Below are 20,725 nucleotides of genomic sequence, written 5' to 3' on the forward strand. Positions count from 1 at the left end.
ATGAGACAGGCAAAAGACAATGTGGTTACTCTAGTGAGTACTAAACAAGGTAAGCAAGAGGTGATTAGGAAGATGCATCAGTAGGGGGTGGATTAGTTGGCCTTTGGGGTTCCCTTCCAATTCTTATCATTCTATGCATGCAATCTGCATTCTAAACTCATCCAAACTCTGCTCTTGAACTGGTTTATTGGTCTAAGAACTTCTCTTATCTGTGCTGTTATTCTATAACTAAAAACTTAACATGTGTTTAGCATACATAGAAATACATTAAAGTTAACTTAACCCAATTTCTGACTGAAGAGCAAAACAGCTTCCTGAGTTTATTTTATCAAGAAAGCAGCATATTGATTTTAAAATAAATAAGGACAACTCAGAGAAACTTAATTATATCTGAGTAGAAATGAGTACACAGGAATCTCCTAGCATAATATATTAGGAATTCTCAAACCAGTATCTTGTTCATATTTGTATTTGCCTTTTCCAATTGTATACTGATGAGAATGCACAAGACAGTACTGTGCAAGACAGTAAACAGCATATTGTAAAAGCTTCTTGTTCCTGCAAGTGTTCCTAAAAATTAGTTTTCAAAGACTAAGAGGCAGAGTTTTTATTTCTGCACAATAAAGGCAAGCAGGCATTTATAGAGCCTATATGCCTGTGAAAGAGAGGCCTGGATATATTTTAGTAAAAGTTTTACTAAATTGACATGCACAATAAAACGCAACTGGCAAAGTTATGTTTTTAAGCTAAAAAACTTTTAACAAGCTGAGTTTAGCCAAAGTCAAACAAATACCACTCATTTTTGTTTTCCATTAGTGTATACTGCTATAAAACACTAAGCTTAAAGAGGAGTGGAAAGGTTTTCATTTCCCCATTTGTGCAGAGGTGCACACAACTTCTTTCCAAAGGATGGTCTTTCATAAAGGCAGTTGGGGTGGGGGGGGAGTTACAGAGAAAGGCTCTGCCATGCCACTTTCTTGTTTTCAGATTGACACTGATAGAACCATACTTAGACAGATTATGACACAGTGCAGCAGCCATAAGCCTCAGGTGGTGAGAGTGTCCGGGGTGGGTGGAGTGTTGAGACTAGAAATGAGACAGAAGTTTCTGTTACACAGCTGAAGCTAACCCGATCTAGGAGAGACAAGTACTTGGACAGAAGACTACCAGGATAAAAGACTACCGGGAAACCCTATGCATGCAACTCTGAACTACTTGGAAGAATGGTGGGACAAGATGGCCTACTTTAAATAAAAAATAGCCACCATTATTGTGCGGGTATAACTTTTTAAAAGATACCCTTTATTAAAGGGACTGAAGTCTCCGCTGCAGAACAGAATTCACTATGATGGAGCACAATCCCTTTTAGGAACCTCTGAAGCTTTATATTTCTAGTTTCTCCTTTCTCCTTGCTTCCCCAGCTCAGATACATCTTAACAATGATCATGTTATTCTAACATTCCAATGAAGTAATACCAGAAGTGCCCACAACTTGTAGGCAGTGGAGGCGGAGGGGAAGGTTATTGAAATAAAAGGTACCTATAGCACTTAGGAGCAGCAGGACAAAGCAGAGGAAAGAAGAGATGGTTTTACAATACCAAGATTTCATATTTTGTTCACTTGAATCTGGGACCCCCTTCTCAGGAAAGTGAGTTCCACAAAGCCAAAGCAAGGGTTTTGTCTGAATGATAACTACGCAATCATTCTTGCAACTGAGTAAGCTGAGCCATATGGCTGGTCTGCTAATCTCTTGCACATTGACAGATCTAAGGCTAGCTGCCAAAGCTGCTCTGCCCCGAATGGAATGAGCCTTGATATGACCTTCAAGCTCCAAGCCCCATCAAACTTAAAAGCAAGAAGGGGGAAAAACCAGAAGTACAGAAGTACACAGTCAATTACTATAAGCTCTTTTATTTGTTTAAGGAGTGCTATCACATTGTTCTGAAACAAAATAATAGGTGGGAGGATGTGCAATATCTACATTTCTACAACACTATCAAGGTAAAACACAAGACATTTTATGTGATGATTTATATTAACTATTGCCTTTCCTGTTCTTTACCCATATATCTTAACATTTTTTACACACAAGTATATGATATCTTAAGACATTTCCCTCCCAATCAACCTTCCACTCCTCTTCTCTTCAATATCCCACAGACAAGTTGTTTTCAACACTATATATCGCATTCTACCATACAGCTGATGAAAAAAAAATCTAGTGAAGTACAACCAGAGAATTCCCCATTCTCTGTCTGTCCTTCATGTTTGACCAGTAGAGAATTTAACATTCTTCTAGCGATATCTGGATGAAATAAATATTAATTTTTTAAAGGGTTTTAAAATCTCAAAGCAAATATCAAATTAATCACAATTTAAGTTTCCAAATATGGTCTTCAGAAGAGCACATTATATATTACCATGTTTATGAGCAAAGAAGGCATATTAATACAAGAAACATGAAATACTCAGCAACTATTCAAGCATAAATACTACCATTTATTTCATAGTAATTAACCACTTCCCTCTTCCAGCTAAATAAGCCAGGATATTGACATGCATCACGAACCCGCATGCAGCTCTTTTGCTCCCACTTCATTCCTCCCTTTGTACTAGAAAGCAAGCCAGGAAACAACAGCCATAGTTTCCCATTAAATCTGAACCAGGGAAGTTACAGTCAGCTGCAAGTTCCTGGCTTGTTTGCCTGCACAAAGAGAGAAGCGAAGCAGGAGTGAAGGGGCTGCATGTGGGTGCACAAAACTCATGCTTATCCCGGCTAGATATTCCAATATTTAATTATGCAAACTGGGGAATTAATCCATGAAACATTAGCATAGTTTATTATTATGTATGAATATGTAAAGTATGTTTAAAGATCAGTTGCAAACAAGGCTGATGCGGTTTGAAGTGCATTTATGTCTGAACAGAACTTTAGTGGTTGACGACACAAACCTGATCCTAGAAACGATGTCTTGGGGCATGGCTAGACTAGGGGGATGGAGGAGTATGATCTCACGATTTTATGATTGTGAGATTGTCCCCCTCATCTACACGTAGCATGAGACATCCCAGGAGGAGAACGTCACGGCTGCCATTTTTTATTATTTATTTTTTTAATTGGGAAAGGCCGCAGCAGCACTCCTACAAAAAAGTAAGTCTTTTATTAAAAAAAAAAAGACCCCGCTCCCCCCTCACACCCCCGATGGGCATGGAGCTCTGTGCCCCATGTGCCCAGGTCCCGGCTCCTCGTGGTTACTCACAATGAGCCAGGACAAAACTGCGATGGCAGGCCACACATCCCGCAGTCTCGGGATCATCCCGAGGCCGCGGGAAAACTTGGAATTAAACGGTAGGGCGATATCTCAGGGCAAGAAAGGGATTGTCCCTCCTTGCTCCCAGGATGCCCTGTGCGTCATGTGAATGCACAGGGATGATCCCCGGGAAATCGTCCCATGTAGACATACCCTTGGAAGCGCAGGAGTATCTCTCACAGGCTTGCACGTTCTTTCTTCTCATCTCCCCCTCCCTTCTCTCTTGCACACAAGCTCCCTCCTTCACTTCCTGATTTCCTCTAGCCAGTCTGTGATATCTGCTGTGACATCTGAATTAGCAAGCTTTAGTTAGCACCTTATCTCCAAGCCATGGTTCAAAACCATAAGCCTAAAATGCTTTTGCTGACTAAGATTGGTGATTCTTCCAAGCCACAGTTTGCAAATTCAAGTATCATGGCAACCTAAATCCTATGGTAACAGAAACCTAGAAATGGAGGAGAGAACCCATGTGTTTGAACGTTAGGACTGGGAGAAAAAAAGAGGAATCATGTCTACCTGTAGCATATTCGTTAGCCTCCAAAACAATGGCATCAGAACTAGGTCTAACCACTACCTCCGCATTGAGCAAGCTATAATTAAGAGCACAGTCCTATGCATCTTTAGACAGAAAGAAGTCCTACAACACCCAGCATTCAGACACTAGCATGGCTGTGGCATGCTGGAGTTGTAGGATCTTTCCCTATCTATACATGAATAGGCCTGTGTCCTAAGAGAGCAATCCTATGGCCCCCAGATAGCATAGGAGGGGACCATAGGATAGTTCAGATTCCTGCATCCAAAGTTGGAGACAGCGCTCGCAGAAGTGACCTTGGAGAGGAGGGAAAGGGGGTGGTTCTGTGGGCGGAGAAGGGAAGGGACTCTGGAAGCAGGGATACAAGTTATCCCCAGCCCTCCCCAACCTCCTTCCCTCCCCCCCTCTGCAGAGCCCTAGCCCTGCTACATATACATATGTTGGAGACATGGCAAGTATAACCATAGTTTCATTATGCTTCAAACATTAACCAAGGTTTAAGCAACAAACCTATGGTTAAATATTATGTCTATTTTAGGATCTTTACTCACTTTCTTGAGTCCCACCGAACTTCTAGTAAAACATCACTACAACAGCAAAACCACGTCTAATTGTTTCTGAATACTATATTTCTTTCCTACAGTTAGATCAATGGCATCCGTGTCCATCACAGCAAATTTATGCATTTATTTCAGTCCAGCATCTATACCTTTCATGATCTGCCTTACTTCCTTTGATACACTGCCTTAAGACCAAGAGTCACAATTTACCTGACACTGTTTGTTTCCTTCACAGAGACTAACCTGTTGCCATTAACTGTCACTAAGGCAACGGTCTAGTGTTAAGTCTCTCTGCCTATTCTTTTCTTTGCATTTCCCCTCCCATTCACAACTGTCCTGTATAGCTTTCCTTGAGTACTTTGCAAATCTTTCCCTTCCCGCCAAAGCAACAGACAATTGTAAAATGAACATGTAATATATACTTTTACAGCTTTTGGCACTGGCAACAACTATCTAAGTCCTTTCCATAGCTAAACTCCAATTGCCAATAGCTGTTAAAACAAGACATTAAATGGTTAAGGGCACAATCCTATGCATGTTTAGACAAAAAAAAGTCCTACAACTTCCAGCATACCTCCAGCCAGCCTTATCTAAACATGCATAGGATTGCACCCTGTCTTTTTCCTAGACACAGAGCTAAGGCAACCATCTGCCTGTAATTCAAGGCTAAGATTATATACAAGTTTGAGAAAAAGAAAAAAGCAGGGTTCAGAGCTCCAATTTCCAAAACAGCAAAGTCTTGGATCTTAGCAGATCTTTAACTGCTTAGTGAGTAATATTTTTTAAAGAAACAACAGTAAATAGTTGAAAAAGACTAAGAATGAACCTACCACAAAATTTCAGTAATAACTGGACTATATTTTTTTTGACAAATACCTAAAGAACACATTAGAAAAAGTTTTCAGGTAAACATCTGATATTGTTCACATGTGCACTGTTCAAAGATTCAATTATACTAGCCACAATATTATACAAACACATACAATGGTACTCCATCTTGCATATTTCTCTGCTGCATCATTACAGAATAAAGAATACAGAACAAGTACTACCATGCACTACTTTGAGTGACAGACCTTGAAGTGAAAAATCCACAGGCAAGATAGGATAAAATGGTTTGAACTTGGACTCTGACACCATCTTTGCTGTCAGGACCACGCAGATGCTTTAGATACCCACACTGGAATTGTAGCCCTTCCTTGAGGACAGAATGCAAGAATAAACCTGCTGAACAGAGTAAGAAGGTTCAATTGCTAGTCCAACATCCTGACCTGGTTCAGATATAATGCTAACCCGTTGTTTATTTAACCCATGATTTGATGCCCTGCTCAAGAACCTAGTTGTATGACAAACTGAGTTTCACCTTTGGTTATTTAACCCACAATGAGCCGTGATGCCCATGGACGCCATTTTGCATATGCAACCCCCAATCGGTCAGATAAAACTATCATATAAAACTGCTGTTATCCAAATCCAGTAAAAGGGGTTGCATATTCAAAATTGTGGCAGGCAGGCACCATGGCTCCTCAGGTGTTACTTAATCCACAAAGGGCTGTGTCATGTGAACTGGCCCAGGGTTGTCTGGCAGACAACCAAACCAACTGTGGTTTGTTTTCTGAATCCCTGGGTTGTTTCTTTCCCTCCTTCACCCACTCCCTCCCTGTGTTCCAAATGCCTTTGTGATGCTGTAGCATTGATATGTAGAACAGCTGGGCCTTTGCAACCATTGCCTCTGTAGCCTGGCAAACACAATCCATGAATAACTTACTGTTCTGAGTTTGCATGTAATGACAACCCATGGTTTAAACAACCTAGAGTTCACAGCCCAACAACAAACCATGGGTTTTTGTTCTCAGGTGTTTGTGATTAAAAGCCATAGTTCGTTAACATTTCTGTATTCACACATCACAACAACCCAAAATTCAACAACCTATTTCTTAATTTTAATTTTTAATTTTTGTACATTTCTTTTCCTAGGTTTACAATGTATATGTTTTAAATTTTGTAAGGCCACCTTGAGACCCAGTATTGGGCAAAAGGTGGGACACAAATAAATATAATAATAATAATAATAATAATAGTCAAATAAACCATAGGTTAGCATTATTTATGAACCAGAGCCCTATTTCCAGCCAAATGGTTCCAAAAAGTCATTAGTAGAGAATGAAGGCAATAGGCATCCTGTTTGTCCATCAACTGACATTTAGATGTATGCAGACTCTAAACATGGAGTTCCATTGAGCTATCACAGCTAAGATGCCTAACCTCCATAAATTTGTCTAATTACATTTTAGAATGTTTTTAAGATGTTTTAACGATGTTTTAATCTTGTATACTATGTGTTTAAGTTTTTATGTGTTTTATATTCACTGTTGTTACCTGCCTCGATCCAAGTGGAGAGGCAGGTAAGAAATAAATTATTATTATTATTAAACCATCTAATCAGTAGGTTCAGTATTCATTTTTGTGAACCGCCCAGAGAGCTTCGGCTATTGGGCGGTATAAAAATGTAATAAATAAATAAATAAATAAATCACAGCAAATTCTACTAGTATATGTTGTTTGAAGTACTTTCTTTTACCCTGAATCTATTGCTTATCAATTTCATTGCATGACCTTTAGTTATAGCATTATGAGGGAGAAAATATTCTCTCCACCTTCTCAACACCATGCATTATTTTCTAATCCTCTATCATGCTCCTTTTTTCAAAATTAAAGAGCCCTTATATTTCTACTTGCCCTTGTTGAGAAGGTGCTCCAAGCCTTTGATCATAAGCTACCTTTATACTACATCTTTCCTAGCTCCAATGCCTTTTTTGAGAATTCCACACAGTAGTCCTACTCAGAAAATATTTCACTAAAAACATATAAAGTTATCTTATTCTTGTCAGGCCATTGATTCATTTAGCCTTGTATTGTCTACTGCAGCTGGCAATGGTCCTTCAACATTTCAAGCAAAAAGACCCCTTTCCTAGCTTTGCAACTGGAGACCCTTTTTAACTGGAGATACCTTCTGTATTCAAAGCAGGACTAGGAAACTTGCTTTTCATAAAACCTACTTCTTCATAAATCCAGTTCAAGGCCCAACAATTGTAATAATAAACATTAGCCACTACCAGCAGTTGCACCAATTAGTAGAGGATAATCAAAATTCCTTCTACAAGGCCCTGGGTATGACAGTGGCTTGCATATTTAAAGGAATTGTTTTCATGTACTTTAAAATGAGCCAAATAGAAGTGAGACACATGCTAAACTACATGTGATGACAGCAGACCCATGAATTTAAATCAGATATGCCTTGATCACTTCTAAAGAAGGACAGGGCGTCGAGTGTCCAATTTTTACAGCAAAAGGGGAATACAAGGAGATATTGCTCCCTACTTACCTCCCACAAGTATTTTTCTCCTCAGACAAATTCCAGTACTGGGTGAGCTAGAATGGGATGAGGGAAGAAGTTATAGGAAGGTAAGCAGCAGGGCACTGGAGAGTTCAGCTCCCCCACCACACACACGTAATCCTTACGCACTTAAAAAATCCCTTTTCCCCCATGGAGTCTGAGCCTTAATTTCAGTATATGTAGATTTTTTTCTTAGTGAACTTTTGTGGTATCGTGTAAAATAACAGAAGAGGTTGATTAAACTGAAACCTCAAATACTGTTATATTAAACAGAAGATGTGTATCTTGGTTGAACACCATAAAATCAGCTACAGAACATTCACATAATGCCAACTGAAAATACAATTGTCACACAGTTCAGCTATTTTGCCTAGCAAAATAGAAGGCAATGTAAGATTGGGGATAGATAGATAGATAGATAGATAGATAGATAGATAGATAGATTATTAAAGGGATAAAAGTGGCTGAAACAAGCAGCAATTCCGCAGTTTCTGCAATCCAACATGAAGAGTCGATTGAAAGAGCTGATCAGTGATTTCAGTATGTTGTTCATTTAGTATATTTGCACTTCATTAACTATTCTGAACTACTACAATACATGGATATGATTTAAAGCAGAAGTTAGGTGCTTAAGAATTGTGAAGGGGGCATGATGTGGAGAGAAGCAGGAATAGAAATATTCTAGAGAACTACAGCCAAGGCCACAATAAAGTGGCTATAGATCCACCCATGTTAGTAGAGGTGTAGTCATGGCAACTTTCAGCAAAAACCCCACCTACGTTGGCAGAGCTGCAAATCGGGTTGCTATGTTGCAATTACCAGACACGTCTTTCTCCTCCCTTCCCTCTCAAGGCCAAACTAGATATTACAGGAGAAGTGTGTGTGCATGTCCAAATGAGAGATTAAGCCTACACGGCAGGGTCCTGCTATTTACTGTGTTATCTGTACAGCACCATGTACATTGATGGTGCTATATAAATAAATAATAATAATAATAATAATGAAAACAGACACAGAAGAATAAGATCAGGAGCAGCAGATTAATGGGGGTGGAGAGCTACTCAACCCTTTCCCCACTAGTTGTTTTTCTGCTCAGGATGTTTTCTGATTTTCCACCTATGGGCAAAAAGATGCAAGTTCTTTTTTTGGGGGGCGGGTGAAATTCTGAGTGTAAAAACATCTGGAGCTGAAAGCTGACAGCTCCTCTGTCCTGCCATTTCTTGACTCACAATTGCAACCTTTCCTCTGCTTTCTGTTTATAAAATCTTTGAGACACCAGTTACACATGCCAGTTTTGTAAGAACTAAAGTAAACATTATACAACACCCCATCCCCTCAAGAGGGAGTGGATTTTGAGGAACAAGGCAGCAAAGTGATTCAACTCTTGGTATATCCCGTACTTACACAGGGTCTCTTACTCAGTGGGACATACACAACTAGCACAGCCTGAAGACATCTCATTTCATTCTCAGCAAACTCAGTGACTTACAAACTTGTAAACAAGTTGAAGATGGCAACTGATATATTTAACCAAATGAGGGTGCAATCCTATGCATGTTTAGATCGAAAAAAGTCCTACAACTCCCAGCATGGTTTGCTGGGGAATGCTGGGTGTTGTAGGGCTTTTTTCTATCTAAATATGCATAGGATTGTGCCCTGAGTTTCCTATCAACCATTTTCAGAAAGATTAATAGAGAAAAAATAACTCATACTCCTTAATGCCCTCAATAATTAATTCACTTAAAACTACATAGAAAAAATACTTTAGTGCTATTAAAATATATTCAGCAAAGCAAACTAACTTATTCAATTAATACATTTTGGGGGGGTAAATTTACTTAGAGGGGGCCAAACAAGGCATGCCCGTTAACAAAAAATTGATTTTCTATAGATGAGTAAGAAAAAAACAGGATTCTTCAGAGACACACTCTAGTCTAGGCCTGCTATACCTGCCTCCACTTTTGCTGCAGGGAAAGTCGTTCAAGGCATGCTAAAGCAGATAAATTCTAAGCAACGTAAGCTGGAAAACATGTCATTAAACACATACACACACAAAAATGCCTGCTTCATCATGCAAGCCAAAAGGAGGAAGTTATTCATGCAAGCAACTGTGCCTTTAGTAGATTTATGACAATTCTAAGACTTGCTTTGCCAACAATCAATCTAGAATGTGTATCTCAGCTGCCGTGGCAGTGCATCACCACCGCAAAACACAATATTATGCCAAGGCTGCAAGTAGATTAAAACACACATTCAGGATCAAGTCATTGCAGACGTTTAACCTTTCCTTCAGTTTAGGCTTATATCCCCAAGTTGTTCTTTATTTACTGAAAAGACTTTTCACCCACTTCTCTCACAGAAACTTAGTTTGTTTGAGACATTTCACAACTGTTCTTGTACTCGCATCTCTGGCACTCAACCTGGCACGCAACCTAATGTTTTAGCAACTGAGAACACATTTCCTTATTTTTTCCCAAGTTCATCTTGCCCAAAGGCACACATTAAGTAGATTAAACAATCAGAACAAACTGTGACTAGTAGGGAGGCATTTTAAAGTGCTTCTGAAGATGGAGAGACTCATCAAGAGGATCAGTTAAGGCAGCACCACAGATCCAAGCTATAATCCCACATAAACTGCAGCATGATGTAAAAGCACTGCTTAACACACTTGGTGATCAACAACTGATGCTATGCAATGTTATGTCAAAGGCACAGCCCTGCCCATTTTCAACAGCAATACACAATGTCATCATGCTGCAATAAAAGATACCGCAAACCTACTAGCTGCTTATTGAGTCAGTGTGGGTGGGAAGTGACATGAAGGACAGATTTCCCACCTCCTCCCCAAGACAGCTGGACTTCCATTATTTTTACTTCACAATCACAAAAAGGTGAAGTGGTTTCCCCTGCTAAACAGAACTGCATGCATTCAGAGGACTAATGAACATGGCCTGTGTGACCATAAAGTAAAAGTTATTTAGTCAGTTCTATTATGATGGTAAGCAAAACAATGTTTCAGTTTGGTAAAAACAAAAACAAAAAAAAAAAGACTGAAAGAAACAACAAACTTTACACTTTTAAAATAGCTGCAAATTCAAAATAGAAAACAAGGAATTGCCTGTATAGCTGGTGCTTCCTCTACTGTATAATTCTCAAAGTTCAATCTGCAGAATGTTTATATTTCAACTGCATGCTAGTACCAAGTGCTCTTATTGCTGTTGCATTTATAATCAATTCTCATAGAAGAGCAAGTGACAAAATAGAAGAACAAATATTTCCAGCAAAACAGCAAAGAATTTGTGTGGCTGTAATGACTCAGTGCTTGCACGAGAGGTTCCTTTCCTTTCCTTTCCTTTGGAAGGGGGGGGGGCTTCCTTGTTTGTTTCATTTTGACCTTTACAAATTATAAATTTATTCTAAAACAAGTTAGAACTTCCTGATTACAGAGGATTAAAAGATAAGAAAGCCAATAAAATCCCTCAAAACTCTACTGAAATCCAATTTGGGTTATCAAAACTTTGAAAGTCAAAGGTATGATGCTGAGGCACAACCAGTCAGTGTTAATTTAAATCCTGTCACCCAGAAACTATTGCTTGGAAAATAATAGCACTATTTAACTTGGCCTTGAGAAGATAATTAGGGAATGACATAATTGTTTCTTAATTTAAAGAGGGAAAGAATACTGAAGGCAAAACAAGAAGTAATGGTTTAAAATTACAAGACAGAAATAAAGGATTACAACAGGCATTTAAATAGCTTCTTATCCAGTCACCAATGGGCAAGGAAATGTGTGCCAACAGGAAGACAGTTAATAGTTTTTCTCAATTTTCCACAAATGACCTTAATAATTTTAGATCAGTGGCCAATCTTCCATTTTGGGGCAATGTGATTGAACAGATGGTTGCTAGACAACTCTAGGCATTACCTGATAATAATGATTATCTGCACATTATTATTATTTATTTATATAGCACCATATCTGTTTCACGGTGGAGACAACCATGGTCATCCTGTGGAGAAAGATACAGCATTGCATCCTGTTGGTTCTCCTGGACCTTTCAACAGCTTCAATACCATCAACCATTGGATCCTTCTGGGGAGGCTGCCTGAATAGGGAGTTGGAGGCACTGGGCAGTATCCAACTGTGCCCTTCTGGTGGCAGCACATGGCCCCTACCACTGGTAACCACAATGTAGCACGTTGCCCCACTTCTAGAAACGAGCATTTCCGCTCATTTGTAGCTTTCCCCCAGAAGCACACACCATCCCTGGTAGGGTCAGATGTGCGTATGCGCTGCCAGCAGCAGACCTGGGCTGCCCACGGAAGGTCATAATTGGATACTACCCGAAGCTTTGTTTTGTTTTCTACAGCTATTCCACTTCTACTTGAATGACTCGTTTCAGAAGGTGGTGCTGGTGGTGCTGGTGAAGTATAGTTCTACCTCTGTTGTGGCATCCATCAGGGCTCTATTTTGTCCCTAATGCTTTTGGCCATTTACTTGAAACTGCTGAGAGAGGTTGTCTAAGGGATGAAGTGAGGTGTCATCGATACGAGGATGAAACCCAACTTTACTTTTCCTTTTTACCAAATGCAGATGAGGCAGCGATTACTCTGGATTTAATGGGCTGGATCAGGGGCAATTCAATCGTCTCTGTAGTGATCCCCTGTCTCTGGAGAGATCCTGGAAATATTTTAATGTTTTCATTATTTGTACTTATCGTTTGGTTGTTGTTTTATTATTGTTTTGGGGGGGATAATTGAAAAACACATTGAGGGCATCTGGCAATTGGGTGGTATGTAAACCACCAGCCCTTGCTTCTCTTACATAGCATCCTTCATATGCAAACAAAGTGCACACATTATTATTATTATTATTATTATTATTATTATTATTATTATTATATTTATTTGTATCCCACCTTTTGCCCAACACTGGGCCTCTAGGTGGCCTTACAAAATTTAAAACATATACATTTTAAAATCTAGGAAAAGAAATATACAAAAAAAATTAAAATATATTACAATATTAAAACATCAAACATTTAAAATACACAACAATTTTACAAGTCATTAGATGGAGGCCCAGATTATTCACCAAAGGCCTTTACTTCACAACTGCTCCGAAATCTATGCAGATACAAATTCTGTAGCACAAAAGGCATGTAAACTTCATGACCAAAGTCTTGGATTAGTCTCCAATGTAGTATAAAGGAGTTATTTAGTTACAATTAATTGATTGCTGTAACAACTAAAATATATTAGTATTCAGGCTTAGGAAATATGAACCAGAAAACTACAGAAATGATTTAAATCAATTATCTAAATTGGCCTTTTTCTTGGTAAATTCAAGGCACAATCCTATGAGTGTATAGCTAGAAAAAAGTCCTACAGTTCCCAGGATTCTCCAGTAAGGATAACTCACAAATGCTGCTAGTTGTAGATTTTTTTTCCTGGCTAAACATGCATAAGATTGCACCCTAAATCATGTTGAACACTTCACACATTTCTCTGCTGGGGGATTGACATCTGGGAGGGTGTTCATTTGTGTCAGGATTAGAAACCGATCCTAGGACCAAAACTATCTTACTCTAATGGGGAGGGGGGAGGAGGACATCGCAGAAAAAAAGGTTTGACGAAGATACTAATTGAGTCTATACTGTAAAACAGAGCATACCTCAAAATGCTGACTTGAAGATTGTCATTAAAGCACAGGATTTAGAAAAATGTTTGGATTGCTAAGCAGTAAACAATTAGCATAAACTGAAATTGTTTATTACTTAGCCTTCCACAAATCCTGCCAAATGTATACATAAATGTAGTGTTTGTGAAAGAAACTCCTACCAAGTAAGGATACTTACTTTTAAACTACCACCTACTGCCCCTGTGTACGCTATTAGTATATAGAAGTGATGATGATTATTGTAAATTATTGTTTCGGACTCCCCATGTTTACATTACCAACAACACATTACACAGGAGTCTTTTGGCACCCTATAGACTAAATAAATTATGGCATATATTTTCATGTACTAGTGTCCACTGCGCCATTACACATTTATTAGTCAAAAGATGTAGCTTGCTGCAACAGACTAACACAGCTATGCCTGTGGAAACAGATCACACCATCTGAAAATGTTTAAAACATGAAAAATAAAGAGTTTGAAAGCTGCAATCCTATACCTCTTTACCTGGGAGTAACTAGTAGGGACTTACTCTGAGTAGAATTGTCAGTAAACTAAATCAAACAATAAAAGCTAGATTTTTTTTATCTGCAGAATATATAGACTATGCATAGCAAAAGTTGAATAGGTCAAGTTTGTGTGACCAACATATTTTTCCACAGAATCATCACCTTTTACAAGAACCTAGATCATTCACAAGCTCATTCTCCATACTAGAGCTGTGACCTAATTACATGCTTCTTAATCTATTTGCTTTATGACACATTTATTAGAATTAGGCACTTTAATAACTCTGTAGTGTTAACATCACAGAATTTTTCTCACTAGGAGTATTCATTTGTAAAAGGTCTCCAGCAAGCCAAACTTCTAAAATTATTAGAACATTATTCCTTGATATGAGACTCAAATTCATGATAAATACCTTATTGCTAGGGGACTGTAGTTTCAGATAACATTAATGTTTAACTAGCCTTTTAAGTAGTATTATAAGCAGATTTATAAGCAAAAATAACATTCCAATAGCCCACTTAAATCATACAAGAAGCCAACAGCTATAATGTAATCAATAAAAGTGGACATCCATTTTTAAATAAATAAAATTAGATTTTTAATACCACAGAACAAAGAGTCAATGATTTAAGAGCACACTTTATATAGTACTTAGTGCATAGTCATGGCTTAATATAAGTACATTTACAAAATTAGCTACATGCACATCCAAGTATCTGGTTTCACAAGGCACATGAGAATAAGACACCAACATCTCTGGCCAAGAGAACTCAACATTTAACCTATAAAACATGTACAAAATGCCTGTCCAAAGTTAAACTTAGAGAGGAGGGGGGGATTTTTAAATATCTCAATAAATTAGTCTTCTTGAAAATAACACTCAAGGTTATTAGTTATCATGACAAATGATTTGTAATAAAGCTCCTACATTAAAACCATTGAGATCCTGAAATAGGAATCATACCATGAATGTTTATCTAATCAAGTTATTTAAAATAATAAAAATGTAAAGAGCAGCATACCTTAACTTCTCAAAGTTCATGTCCAAATAAGTATCTCCGTTTCTCATCAAACAGCAACAACAACAAACCAAGATGTTAGATAGTGAAACATTAATATTTCACAATAGTTCGTTTCATAGTGAACAAAACATACCACCGTATGGAAGAAAAAATTAAAGCCCAAACACAAGCATTTCCCTTAAGAGAATCTAAATCAAGGACTAAACTATTCTTGTTAAATTCTACATCAACTTCCAGCCGTTTAGCTTTGCATTGTTGCCAATACCAAGTGATCAAGCGACGTACCATTTTAAGTTAGCTTTTTCCCTCTGACATGGAAACAGACATTACTTTCCCAAAACTACAGTTGCAAATTACCTCGGAGTCCCAAAGGGAAGCAATAATCCCCTGTAACAAGAGTAGGCTGCGACCACGCCTTCCCCGCTGCTCTAGCAAGCTGCAAGCCGAGCAGCCGTGTCACATTTCTTCTTTCATACACAGGGATCCTAAAGGTTAGTTTTACACAAGCCGAACAGGCTCATCTAGCAAAAGTGCAAGGGGGAGGGGAGAGACACAGGCAGGCAGACAGCCGCGCGCGCACACACACACACACACACACACACACACACACACACACACACACAAAGGGAAATTTCTGGCTGCCAAAGGAAAAGAACGCCACAGAAAGAGAGAATGGAAGCGATACGCGAGATGGGACTAAACTATTTATATACTAATCGGTTTGCTCTCAGATATGACGGCGGCAGGAAGGCTCGCTATCTTCGTAATTCAACTTTGGAAACGTATACAGAAAGGAAAGCATCAGAGGGAAAATGTTGGGAAATGCAACTGCCCATCCACAGTAATAAGAGGGTTATTACTGGAATCAAAGAGAGATGCCTAGCCTAGCTTAAACCTTGGCGGCGATTAGGAGCGGGAAAGTAGAGCCGGCCCCTTTAAAGGCTACAATCTCACGCACACTACTTTGGAAGTAAGTCCCAGAAGGGATTTACTTCCGAGTAAGCATGCCTAAGGTCGAGCTCTTCCGTCTGCTTCTGGAAAAACACAGCTCTTATTCCCAGAAAGGGCCCAGCTGACCACAAACACACACCCTGTTCTACCGCACTTCCCAACCCTCTAGGAGAGCTTTCGCTCCCAGTTCCCAGTCGAAAAAAGGAGTGAGGAGGAAAACAACATCCGCTGGAGGGGCCGTGGAGTTTGAAGTTGGAGGTGCTTAAAAAAGAAAATCCTCTTTGGTTGCTCCACCCACCCCTGAAATTGTTCCCAACAACTCCCAAAACACCGTAGTGGTGGCGGCGGGTAGGATTCACCCTGCCCGCACCCCAAGAGAGAAGAGGAAAAGCGAGCAGGGTCGGTCAGTCCTTCGTCCTGCTCTCCCTCCCAGTCTCTCACCTTCACAGATCGGGCAGCGCTACAGTCCCCGCCGCCTTCGCCACCGCAGCCCTCGGCATGTCCGGAGAGCTACTACAAGGAAGCGCCTGCCAGGCCGGGCTCAGCCTCTGGCTGCTGTTGCTGCTGCTGCTGCCGCCGCTTCCTCGGCCGCTGCCATCTTGTCCTGGCGACTGAGAGGAACGCGCCCCAGCTGAGCCCGCTCAGCTCCCCGGGCCTCCGCCTCATCTTCCCGGGGAGGGACCCAGCCTGCCGCCGCCGCCGCCGCTCCTGCCGCTCTTGCCGCCACTTCCTTCGCCGCCGCCCACTTCGGCGGCCGTTCCCGCTCCCCTGGTGGCGGGGCCTAGGGGCAGCGAGCGGAGCTGCCTCCGTCGTCGTCCTGCCGCCGCCCACCTTCACTCCTGGGGCTGTGAAGAAGCCTCAGCCCCGCTCCGACATGTCCCCGTTCCGTTTCCAGCCTGCGGGGCCCTCCTGACGAGAAGAGGCGAGCCGCCCTCTTCCGCAGCTGTAGCGCCCTCGACTGGTTCCTGCTTGCCTCCCGGCTGAAATTAGAGCTCTGAACCCGCCTCCTTCTCTGAGATGTTTTGTCTTTCGCCCTCACTTGTATGGCGCTGCTTGGTCCTCACACTCGCAGAACACCTTCGCTTCAGGCAAAAATGAATGCCAGGAGCGGCGAAAAAGAAAGAATGGGGGCCGTCCTAGTCAGAGGACTGGGACGTTTCCAGCAGAACAAGCAAGTCCTACTGAGTTCATTGGGGCTTGCTTCCATATAACTGTGCCTAGGATTGCAGCCAAAGGCAACACCAGTTTCAAATGCATATTCTGAACAACATGACCACACTTCCAGGTCTATAATGCAATCGTAAATCCCACAGTGCGCCAGAAAGCGCATCTGCAAATGGCTCTCTTCAGACTTTGGGGTGGGGTGGGGTGAGGGGGGTGTCTTTCGGGCAGAAAATGGACCATGGTGACCAGTTTTCGGGATTACCACATCCAGTAGTACCAAAAAGAAAGCTAAAGTTATATTCAAATTCACATAGTTTAAAAACACAAAGTCACCTTACCTTCTATGCCTTTCACAGAGCAGGCAAAGGTAAGCCTGTAAATTGACATGTATGTTCCTCTTTGTCCATTTTGAAGGCATGTGGTGCTCCTATAACAGGGATTAAGTTAATTACCAGGTATGTACTCAAGCTTGTCCCAGGCATTTGGGTCCTATAAACAAGGATTAGGTGCTTCATTGCTCATGGCACATTCAGTCTTCCACACTGGTATTTATGCTAAACTCTGCATGGTTTCTTCAACCACCAATGCAGTTGGCTTCTGTATGGGCAATCTTGTGCTTTGCCTCAGGCAGCAAAATATCTTGGACCAGCCCTGTCTGGGCCCCATGCTGCCCACTCTCATTACATCCCATCCCTCACCCAAAGATCTGCATGTTGCAACCATACTTTTCCGACCAAACTTCTATACCTTCAACTAGTGCTGGCCCAAGATACCATAAGAATTTTTATACCACAACCACCCCCAGTTATATTTCCCGAACTGTTTATAAAAAGAATAAAACAAATGAAATGTAAATACAAGAAAGCAAAAGCAGCTAAAAGTCACAAAATCATAAAAGCAGCACAAAACCATCAGCAGTATTAAAATGCATCTTGGATTACAACAATAAAACAATCAGGACAATAAAAAGCCTAAGCCTGGTGCCCAAAGGATAAGGATAACACAAACCTCTTTGGGAAGAAGTCCCACAACTGCCAGAAGTAGAGCCTAAATGGCTTCCTCTCTGCTCACTCTCATGGTGCTGCCAGAAGGAAATTGCTTCACCCTGTGTCATAGCAGGGCTGGCCTTGCTTTCAACAGCTACTTGACAGGCTAAAATTCAGCAGGGATAGCCTGCACCAGGAAGAAGGTGCAGTGATGAGAAATTCAACAGTAATGTTAAGGGTGTCCTATAAGAGCACAATCTGATGCATGTTTAGCTGCTTGGAGTTGTAGGACCTTTTTCCTGTCAAAACATGCATAGAATTGTGGCTTAACAGGCGTACTAGAAAAATGATGACAGGGTCAATGTTCCCTACCATGCCTTCCCATTCAGCGAGCTGTTCACCATTCCAAACAAAAAGCAGACTCCAGTGGGATGCTTATGCACCTACCAATTCCCTTCCGCAAGCAGTGGGTCCCACCAATTCTATTATGCAAGTGGAACCCACTGGGAAATTTAGTGCTTCCTAGGGGAAGCGCTGAAACAAGCGGAAATGCTTGTTCTGAAGGAGACAGGTTGGCAGAGCTTTCTTAGAGCTCCATCAGACAGGGTGGAAATCACGCTTCCCTACTGTCACTTCGCCCCTGCTTTCGTTGCTTGATACTTCCTCTTTCAAAAGAGGAAGTAAACAACTTGCACGTGACCCATTCAGTGGGCTGTTCTGATCGTGCTGCTTCTCCTGCACACAACAGGAGATAGCACCAACTTCCGTTTTTAAAAATATATTGGACTTTCTGGGTGTTTTTTGGTGGCACAAGAAAGGCTAGAAGGGGCAGGAGGCATGCAGGAGGCAGATGACGTCGTAAGAGGGACCCGCAAAAATCCATGAGTACCCAGCAACAAGCGTGCAATAAAACACTCCTCTGATGAAACTCTTATGGTTCTTTCCAGAAACTACCATTTTCATTCATTTCAGGTTTCCCTGGAAGTGCTAAATTGCCATTGCACAGGCCATGGGGGGCCACTTGCGCAACTGAATTGGAAGGGCGGAAGAAAATCGGGAGAGGCAAAAGAGCCCCCTTGGATTCTGCCCAAATGTCTTTCCTGCTTTCTGCTGTGAGGTAAATTACTGCATCATAATTCCTGCAAACCCTAGAATAGGGCTGGTGCCAGACTATTTTGCGCCCTAGGCAAGGCAAGCTACTCGCACACACACACACCCAAAAAATTGCCAATTTCGATTTTTAAGAACAGGTGTTTTGTAGAAAAAATAAAAAGCACAAAACTTGAAACTGCTAAATTTATTTTAAATTGCAAGAATAAGTAATCAATTTTTGATTATCTTTCGCAAATACAAAAGAAAATATTTTGGCACACAAATAATTTTTAACTAAAGGGCACTCGGTATAATGCATACCTCCGCCATTAGCAACACAACAAGTGCTGGTTATGACCTATAAAGCCCTATGTGGCTCGGGTCCAGGTTATTTGAAAGAACGTATTCTCCCTTATGAGCCTGCCCATGCTTTAAGATCTTCTGGAGAAGCCCTTCTTTCAGTCCCACCATCTTCACAGGCACGCTTGGTGGGGACATGGGAGAGGGCCTTCTCGGTGGCTGCTCCAGTGCTCTGGAACTCTCTTCCCGGGGAAGCTAGGCTGGCTCCCTCTTTGATGGGCTTTCGGAAGCAGGCTAAAACTTTTTTGTTCCAGCGGGCCTTTGGAGAATAATCTGGCCCTCCATCTATGTTAATGTCTTATAATTTTGTTGTGTATTTTAAACGTTTATGGTTTTGTTCCCCCCCCATGTATGTTTTAAACTTTGTAAGGCCGCCTTGAGGGCAAGCATTGGGCAAAAGGCGGGATACAAATAAATTAATTATTATAATAATAATAATAACAACAACAACATTAAAACCTTTTACTTCACACACCTTTAAGTATATATACTCTTTAAGGTGACGTGCAATTAGGATGATTTGAAGAATGCTAGAAATTATGGCTGGCCTCTTTCGTAGTTCAAATTAAAGTTCCGTTCCTCTCAACCAGCAAAGCCACTCTTCCAGCTCCCTGTCTGAGGTGGCCCTGCCCAGCAGGCTCTAGTTCTCCCAGCCCCTCTTCGGTCAAGCAGGTCCAAGGTGAGCCTTCTTGCTCGCAAGAGTTCTGCCTGCTCCCTTGAGCTGGAGGAAGCACACTGCGGTGTGCCTTGAGCTCAGCAGGGCCTCCTTGGGGCACAGCCAGGCTGGCCGCTCCCTTCAGCAGCAGCCGGACGAAGCGCCGAAGAGTTCCCCACATGCCCGGAGCGACAGGCTGACCTGCCTGCGGCTGGCTCCTCCCTCATCTGGGTCCCAAGAACCCATTTGCACTGCAGGCAGAGGCGGAACACTGCCCTTCGCCCTGGCGTGTGGCACACATGGCACCGCACAAAGGATGCCAGGAGAGCTTACCGGCGCCTGCTCCCTTGCTCCTGTTCAGCCTCCGCCACAGATCCCACACCTCTGGAGAGGCCCCTCAGCCCAAGGCGGAGGAAGCCCCAGGGGGCAAAACAGACTTTCAGCATCAATATCTTTGTTTCCATTATGCATTACCGTGCTCCTCTGAGGTCTGCGCCCTAGGCG

General features: G+C 41.3%; 1 protein-coding gene across 3 annotated transcripts in view; it reads right to left on the bottom strand.

Annotated features, from left to right (window-relative positions):
- Nucleotides 1-16,690, bottom strand: part of HIPK3 (homeodomain interacting protein kinase 3) — a 64,315-nt gene extending 47,625 nt beyond the window's left edge. Inside the window, exon 1 of one of the 3 annotated variants that reach the window (XM_063117314.1) lies at nucleotides 16,406-16,690. The gene's annotated coding sequence lies outside the window, so the exon portion shown is untranslated. Of the gene's footprint in view, nucleotides 1-15,013; nucleotides 15,137-15,370; nucleotides 15,449-16,405 lie in introns of those variants that run through there. The other 2 variants (XM_063117316.1, XM_063117315.1) reach the window with 2 other exon arrangements.
- Between the last annotated feature and the right edge of the window lie 4,035 nt (nucleotides 16,691-20,725).

Source organism: Elgaria multicarinata, chromosome 2 (genome assembly GCF_023053635.1).
Source record: "Elgaria multicarinata webbii isolate HBS135686 ecotype San Diego chromosome 2, rElgMul1.1.pri, whole genome shotgun sequence".
In the NCBI taxonomy this organism is placed as follows: domain Eukaryota; kingdom Metazoa; phylum Chordata; class Lepidosauria; order Squamata; family Anguidae; genus Elgaria; species Elgaria multicarinata.